Consider the following 8,570-nt stretch of genomic DNA (forward strand, 5'->3'; position numbering starts at 1 on the left):
CTTCAAATCATGTCATCATCGTTTACTCTTTAAGAATCTATATAGCGTACACTACAACTGAACGTTACATCATGAATGTATGTAACGTTCGTATGAACTTCGATGTTCCAGCTGTCAATCTTTTCCTTGTTCAACATGTTACGCTACGTTCTAGAGAAAACATTTGAATACAGTCCCATAAAATCCACTAAATCTACACACTTTTAATGTGGACTAGATATACGACGTCAGCCTCCGTTACTCACCAATTACTCATATAAAATTTCACATTGACCTGGACAAGCCTGAATATCTCCTGAAATCCAACAGACTATTCGCAGAGTATCCAAACCAATGAACTTGTCTCCTGACTCTTACGTAATTGGTAACTTCCATACTTAAATTCCATTATGTATTAAAGTTCAGATTGAAGATAATTTCAATGTAGTGAGATTTCGTTTTGTATATTTCATAGGGCTAGAAAAATATTAATTAATATAAAAGTCTATTAGCAAAAACAATGAGAGCCAATTTGTGTGTGTGATAAATAACAACATATATAGAGTTACGTTCCGCGCTGAGAACGTTATTTTCGGGAGCTCTGTATTTGCTTTTGTACCTTTGTAGCGTGACGCAAAAGCAAACTAATTCAAATCATGCCACAGGCGCGTAACTTTGAATAATTACACCCGCGTAAATATCACGAAGTAAAAATTCGTAAAAATATTCATACATGCATATAAAATTCAGGGCACTGTAATTCAAAAAATGTACATTCCAAAAATCACTTTATTATTTGGGATAAGATGAATTTCAAAGTTGAATTACATCCCTGGATGATGAAGACAGTTGTTATAATATAGAAACGTTTTGTGTCCTGGTTTAAACTATCGTGCATGAAATTGATACAAGATATCAACAACCACCACTCACTAATTACGCACATCATATGAAACATTGACTTGGACAAACCTAATTATGTCTTTAAATCGAACAAGCTCCTACCATACATCAAAGCCAATTTGGCTCCTTAAGTAATTGGTACCTGTCCACATCTCTACACGTGTACATTTTTAAATTGCACCAGGTATGGAAGTTCTAAATGAAAATCATGTCGATGTCGTGGGACTTCCTTTTGTATGTTTTATAGTGCTATGTAAATAGAGTATAATAGCAAAAGCAATGACAACTGACTTGTGTTTGCAGTAAATAACCAAATGTATTAAATTACATTCCGTGCTTAAAACATCTATTTTAGGGAGGTCGATCTGCATTTGCAGTGAATTTTCTTTAGTACCTTTGTAGCGTGACGTAAAGCGTGAGGTAAGTTCTAAAAATCAAAAAAATTGGGACAAGATTAAGCTCGAAGATGATTTACATTCAGTGCCGACCAGAACATTTTTTTTATAATATAGAAGTTTTTTGAGCCCTGGTTTGACCTATAGTTAATTACGTTGCACATTTATTCGACTAAGTCACAAAATTGCCTCCCTCATTCAACTTTTTGAGCCATGTAACAGTATGTAACTTAAGTCACAAAATCCTTTCCCCATTACGCTACTCTCTTGAGTAAATAATCCACATAAAATGACTCAAATCTCTAAACTTCTTGATACAAGATGTCAACTCACCAATTACCCATGTCATATCTCATGGAACTTTGACCTGGACAACCTTAATATATCCTAAAATCCAACAAGATCTTTAGCTTAATCCTTCAAAGCCAATCTTGCCTCAAAACTCTCAACTTCATATACATGGACTTGATACCAGATGTCAACAACCACCACTCACTAATTACCCATGTCTTATCAAATAAAACACTGACCTGGACAAGCTTTAATATCTCCTGAAATCCAACAAAATCCTCACCATGCATCAGATCATAGTTGTCTTTCTCTTCTTCAGAAGAAATTGTTGCCTATCCACCTCTCTACACGTCTACAATTCAAAATAATTACTTAAGTTAAGTTCTGAATGAAAAATGCTGTGACACTTCTTCTTGCATGTTTCTTAGGGACGTGTAAATAAAATAAAATAAGAGTCTATTACTAAAAACAATAACAACTCATTTGGGTGAATGCAATAACAAAATGTGTAGAATTACTTTTCGTGCCAAGAACATCTATTTTAGGGAGCTTATGGTACTTGTGTAGCGTTGCGTCTATTCTAGGGAGTTTTGTATTTGCAATAAATTTTCTACGTTGTGTTTGCTACTTGTGTAGCGTGACGTTAAGCCAAAGGTATTTAAGGCAAAATATGAGATATTTCGTGAGCGGTGGTGAGCGATTGAATTAAGTGTGTTAAAATGTGACGATCGGAAAAAATCCACCTGGTTAGCCTGAAAAATAAATCACTAAAAGCTCACGACTATTATCATTTGAATATACAACTTTATTTTGAATCCAGTTTGTAAGTCAAATACATGATTTGTTACAGAGGTCATGCAGTTTTATAACTTAAGCAACATTACAAATACTTTTAGTTATTCTATACACCAAAGCACACCCATTACTATAGTTTAATTTGAGCCAATGCATCAATATTGCTGAAGCTAAACACGACTTTAGGGTCGTACACTCTAATTCGAAATATGTATTGATAAAATGACCAGCAAAATCGTATGATGATTAGGTTTGTTAGTAGCGGTTATCTTGTACAATTAAGTGGAAACAGAGTAATAACTATAAAAATGTATTTTTTCCTATTTAGTCCAGTATCCTCTTTTCAATCTATTACTCTTCTATTGATTGCGACCCCTCTTGACATTTACATCCTGTCAATAAGGACAATACCCTATTGTCCTCTGGTGTTGTATATTTGCATATTGCTTCTCAGCACTCAGTAGCGAACATGCTTCCTTACAGTAAAGACACAGCTTATAGTTGCTCTGTGCTTGTCTTGTTTGCTACCTTTCAACTTGACTTCAGTTTTTGTCTTGTACTTGTTTTTAAACTACAACATGTAGTTGTCGTTGTTTAATTTAATATTTTGTCGTCTGTCCCTGAAGAAGAGCAGTTATCTGCTCGAAACGTCGGTTGATTGTTTTGTCTGTTAGGTTTTGTTTGTCTACTCTGCACACCGTCATCATCCCTATATCTTCATGTTAAAAATTGCCGTGATAGTACGATGAATCCTCACGTTTTTCAACATTTACGCATGGTGATTTTGTTCGAGATAGGCCGTGCGACTCAGGCTAAGCATACAATTTGAGATTTTGAGAGCCTGCCACACTGTTTCTATTCTATGTTTTACGATTTTCGCATGATCAATATATGGCTGGCCGTAACCACCACAACGTGGAGCTGCTACGCGTAGCTTACTTTTCGCTTCGCGGAGCTAAATTGACCAATCATGTTAGATCTTTTCATTACCCGGAGCCAGTGGATGCATCCTCGTTCCAGAGAGAGAAAACTCTTGCCAAAATTAATGTTTACTATGGGGATTTTAAATGAATCGATTGTAAATAAACCACGACCAGTTGTAGTCTAATTGTACAGGATCAATACCATTGTTTGATTAGTGTATAGTCAATGTTACCTTGCATGCATGTGTCATGTGTGTGGCGTGTTTGTTTGTTTGTTTGTCTACTGTGTCAGGCCAGGATCACTGACACCCACGGTACTGATACTCTCATACTATCACGGTGATCATATTGTTGAATGTTGTTGACTTTAAAATAATCATGATGCAGTCATGTCTACAGTAGAACTCACCACGACCTTTGAAGGACTTAAACCCTATTAAAGCTATTAAACCAAGATAACACTCAATGAAAACAGCTCAACTATGTTACATCAGATCTTCTCTGGTTAAATACACACTGCACTTGTGTCTGTTTTACCTGTGCAATGAGCAATGAGCTGGTATTATAGTTTCAGATGGGTGAACGATTATCAAGCGAACGCAAGGTAACAATACTGTGGGCTTTTGTTTACGAAATGAGACAATAGTCTGCTTATTGTTAACCAGCGTTCTTGAAAATGAGAAGCTTAATGACTTAACACGGTTTAGAAATAATTTCTTCATATTTTTTGGTACAAAAGTACCAATATTTCCAAACACCTAAATTAGCTAAAAATTTAGGACATGTTACAAAACTATATTTTCTAGAATTTCAGAGAATACTTTAAATATTGGCCGGTTATTTTTTTTTTACACAGTGACGTCAACTAGGCAATGGCCTATACTTCTAACATAAACTATTTGTAGAGGTCACGCGTCAATGGTGAGCGCACTGAGTATTGTGTATAGGAAAACGGACAGTAACTACAGTATGTATGGCCTACTACTAGTATATAAAGTAAATCCGAACTGGTTTGCAGTTTGCTGAAGGTCGAATTCCGCAGGGACACCGCGCAAGTTATACAAATTAGCTCCTGGCGATACACTGCAGATCGCAGAACTGTGTGCATAGTTTACCACCACTCTGCCTATAGCTATATAGTTATGTACAATACTGTATGAGTTTCTTATGAGTGCATGTCCATCTTAATAATAAGTCAGTTCGTACTTTTCATAAACTACTTTTTGAATCATAACTTTCGTGACCGAGGATATCTTGCAACTACGTGACGCTCGTCTGGCAAATTCTTAATGAATACATTCGCTTCACGTAATGAGTAAGTCGTACTTAATTGGTCAGTTTTACCTCCGAGTAATGAAAAACTCTAACATGATCATGATTGGTCAATTTGGCTCCACGGAGCAAAAAGTCAGCTACGCGTAGCAGCTCCACGTTGTGGCGGTTGCGGCATCCCATGTGATATGTGATATCAGTATCCCATGTGATATTTCTATTGCAAGAAAATTTTATTTGTTGTCAGGTTTTATCTTAAATACACTAACTGGAAATTAAATACACTAATTAGTGAGGACCGGTATTTTGCTGTGGATATGTTTAAGTGCAATTTGCGGGTAAAAAATTTGAAATCCTGGGTAAAAATTGTGATCATATTCAACTCTTTGAGAAAATAATAATATAAAGGAATGCATGTAAAATCCAGCTGCAATACAATGTACATTATTGACACACTATCACTCTCTTTATCTTCGTCAATAATAGAATATCGATTTCAATACATTGCTCAGTTTTGAGTTTGTAGTTGACTACTAAGCGACCTAAGCGATCGATTGCTAGCCAATCAGATATAACTCCTTTTCTTGCGTTCGGTGAAATACAACTCGCCCGTCGCTCACCAACGGAGTATTAAATTTATATTTATCGTATAGGACGTCGACACTGTGCTCTGTGCACAGTGATTTTTCTGACACCTCCGTGGGTTCTGGAATTGGCCATTTTTGGCCATTAAACTTTGGCACTCGGCACCTAATTTTGCCTGTTTTTAGGCCTACATTGGTTGTTTGGTTTTTGTCTACTTATGTGCTCAGTGATTTTCATCACTTGTTCTAGCACACTTTTTCTTCTAATGCCTATTTGCCCCCCCCCCTTATGTACTGTCTAGTCTGTATTTTACTTGTTCCCCCACGTCAAGTTGGTGTACCTTGCTTTTTTTCTTTCCAGTTTTTCATATATTCAAGGTATCCTCTTGTATCATTTATTGATCCTTGATGTGTTTTGTGTCCTCGTCCGTTGGATTCACCATTACCCACTTTTTTTTAATAAAAATGTATGTGAAAATTTAAAATCCAATGATATATTCACCAAAGGTACTATCTAACAAAAATGTGGCCATTCAGGATCTGAAGCTACGTACTAACATACAAATAATCATAAATACTCGTATAAACTATTATACAATCTAATCATTTGAAATTTAGTTTTGTTGAGTAAGGAAACGAGATTGTGAAATACAATCGTAAAAAGAAAAGACAATAAGAATGTCACAGATTATCTTAATAAAATAATTGAACTCATTAAAATATTGAAATAATTGAACTCATTGAAGCTATCATTGAAGCTATCATTTACTTGGGATTATTTGACAAAGCCACGAAGTATTGTAACGCAGCATAAAGCATTCGAGAATTATAAATTGCTTTGCTTTATATCTCTTGCTACGAATTTTATGAGACAATTCAAAAGAATTTCCACGGAAGCACTTAATGGTTTTGTTATAAATTAATCATGTGTTACATCCACTTTACCATAAATTGCTATATTGTCACATGATAGCGATTATACGGCGTTCTCTATTTGCTATCTACGCAGATCGTTTGACCTACTTTCCATTACAACACTTCATAGTACATGGTGTTAAAGTGTTTTTTCACGCTGTGAGAGGGTTTTTTTGCAGGCTCATGGGCACAAAGAGGTATAGGCAAGAAGACTGCTTTCAAGGCCTTCACTGAAGCAACACCTGAGGAACTCACAGCACTGAGTCAACTTGGTAATGCAAAAATCCTCCAACTTCTGTGCGTGGCATCAACACATTCTGCGGGCGCATATGCAGAATGTTTGGACTCAAGACCTTGTGGTACATCCAACTATTCCAGACCCATTCAAGCTAGGATGGTCAAGTGATGCAGATAACATTCCAGTACCTATCCTGTCAGACATTGCAATAGGTCCCGAGTCTGTTGTCGAGCTTGTTAGGTGCGGATGTGGAATAAGCAAATGCTCCAGAAGATGTTCCTGCAGACGACACTATCTGAGCTGACTTGTTCAGAAGCATGTGCTTGTGGAGCCGATGAAGAGTGTACCAATACAGCTCTGTGCACCAAACTGAGGAACTTGAAAATACTGATAACATAGATGATGAGTATTGATGGCAACTAGGCATTTAGATGCCTCAAGATCAGCTCTATCATAAATGTCTTAAGTTGAATTACAATATATTTCAACTTTTAAAAACATGATTTTCTGCTTTTCATTGTATAAATGCTGAAAATTAATCATAGCCAATTTCAAACACTTTGGCGGCCATTTTGAAAGTGAAATACACATGTTTTCTCCTTAAGCAATGTTGTTGCACTACTTTAAGATGTTTAGAATAATTTTAATATCCATATCTGACAGAAATGAGATACATGTATTTTACTCTCGATGATAGTAATTGCCAAAAGCGGTATGCCATATTTTAATATAAGGCGGCCATTTTGGATTTAGAGGCCATCTTGAATTGGAGGAAATTGACCAAATTAAGTTGTTAGTTCTCAGTGGATTCTCAGAAACATTAGTAGCGAAAATAATCAGGAAAAAGGAAAGAAATCAATGTCCTTATAGCTAGCAGATCATTTTAGACAAATTGGCGGCCATTTTGGATTTGGCAGCCATCTTGGATTCTAGAAAATGATCCTAATTATGTTCTTAGTGGATATTGACAATCAAAAGTATAAATAATCATTAAGAAAAATATGACTTTGTGCGCTTTCGGGACAAATACGGCTTAAAAAGGCTAAAAATAGTGGCCATTTTGAATTTCAAAATGGCCGCCGAAGACACATTCGAAAAAAATGGAACCAACTCAGGTTTGGTTTGTAGGGGTATTCAGAAGCTAAAAAGCATTGGTTCCACTAGTGTAGCAAATTTTGCACTGGGTTACGTAACACCATGTACTATCAACCCTGAAGAGCAAATTGATTGCGAATTAGTAGGTATTATACTAGTCCTCATATGAACTTGATCTTAACACATTGTACGCCTTCCAACGCCTTGTTGTATGCTGTCACTTTCGACGTGCTTTATCATTTTTAAGGCTCTAAGAAATATTGATTTTCATCTGAATGCTCTAGCAAATAATTCTGCTAGCATGGTAACACATGAGCGCGGAATGTCACATTAAAGTTAGCTATTGCAATTTAAGTATTCATGCTGGTATCTTGAATTTCGTGTCTGCACAGATATTAAATGATTTCTATTAAAACATGGATATTCCTCTGGCTAGGGTTTCAATTTTCGCATTCTGCAATTATGATGAGATTGTCTAGATTTATATTGAATTATCTTGATAAAGGCGGAATATTATGTAAAACAAATGTAACTATACCTTTTTGGTGAAATGTATACCCAAAGCGTTATGTAATGCGATATGAAATACTCAAATACAATAAGATATAGATGACAGTTTCGTGCAGTTTCTCAAATTGGCTGACCAATTCCTGCAACTCTACGACTTCTTACGGATGGAGCTGACGTAAATGGCGCTGTAAGTAGTTGGTTGTAAATATGCGGAAGAAAGTAGTTCCCTTCCGCCTCTATTGACTCTGTTGAATGTCTTGGCCTCCCTCTTTCTTATCCAGATGGATTATGTGATATCTTTCTGTCCTGCTCTCCGTCTTTGGATTTGTACAAACAAATCTGCAAGTACACATTTCTTTATCCTTAATAGGCTTCTACATACATAGCATGGCCGTTGGGTGTGTTATTGCGGGACCCTGGTCCTCCAAGAAGAACAGATGATTAATATGTGTTTTCACTGATTGAATGAATGTCCCAGGTTAACGAAGAAATAAAATAAACAAATAAAACAAAAGTACACACAAATTCATACTCCATAACTGTGCGGTAAAATGTTGAGCTATGATTGTTAAATCATTATCGAAATTTAATTGAAAATTACATTTTATACTTGTCACGTAAATCATAAAATTACTTAACACGGTTTGGAAATAAGCTCTTCATATAGGTA

The sequence above is a fragment of the Amphiura filiformis genome, chromosome 17, assembly GCF_039555335.1.
Source record: "Amphiura filiformis chromosome 17, Afil_fr2py, whole genome shotgun sequence".
Classification (NCBI taxonomy): domain Eukaryota; kingdom Metazoa; phylum Echinodermata; class Ophiuroidea; order Amphilepidida; family Amphiuridae; genus Amphiura; species Amphiura filiformis.